At 34.2% G+C, this 685-nt stretch overlaps 1 protein-coding gene across 3 annotated transcripts in view; it reads left to right on the top strand.

Moving 5' to 3' along the window:
- tbc1d14 (TBC1 domain family, member 14) overlaps window positions 1–685 on the top strand; it is a 55923-nt gene that overhangs the window by 46474 nt on the left and 8764 nt on the right. The window lies entirely within an intron of this gene.

The following is a 685-nucleotide window of genomic DNA, read 5'->3' as shown; positions in this document are numbered from 1 at the left end:
GCAATTTTTTCATTATGATAAAATGCATACAGACTGACAGACATATGCTGGACAAGATTAACACTTCTGTTTTGAGAACATGGTGAATGAAAATAATAGTATAATTTAGCCTGGTTTTCTGTGTTAAACACAAGGAAGTGCATACACCATGACTGGCAAAACTGAGTCTGCATGCAACCTCCCTCATCTTTTCCTCCTTTACTGTCACCCCCTACTGGTAAAAAAATAAATCTAGAAAAGTGCACATACTTGATATTTAAAAGTGTAAGTGTTACTGGCATAGTCAAACTAGAGTGCACTATGTATCTCTACTTGTTGAATAGAAGAAGAGTAGTTAATTTTAGTGTAAGTAGCTTTGTAAAGAACAAACACTGGAATCATGTGTCATTCATAGCCTACATGACTTAGCATGCTGAAGCAGAAAACACTTTAAAATCGCATGAACCTCTACTGACCCAATAAAACATTGCATTATAAGAAGAGTAAAAGTAGATCAAATTGGCAGTAAATAGACAAGTACTAAAATGCTTTTCTGTCACCTAAATTTAGAGATTGAGCATGTTATAAAATTACAAAGGCAAAGCTTTTTCTGCAGCTTTCAACCACATCCAGGAAAAGTTAGCAAATGCCCTTGAGCTAAACATATTGTTTTAAAACTAGTATTTCCGTTTGACAAAGTTCTTTT

Source organism: Etheostoma spectabile, chromosome 19 (genome assembly GCF_008692095.1).
Source record: "Etheostoma spectabile isolate EspeVRDwgs_2016 chromosome 19, UIUC_Espe_1.0, whole genome shotgun sequence".
NCBI classification, from domain to species: Eukaryota; Metazoa; Chordata; class Actinopteri; order Perciformes; family Percidae; genus Etheostoma; species Etheostoma spectabile.
This window is presented reverse-complemented; position numbering and strand designations above follow the sequence as displayed.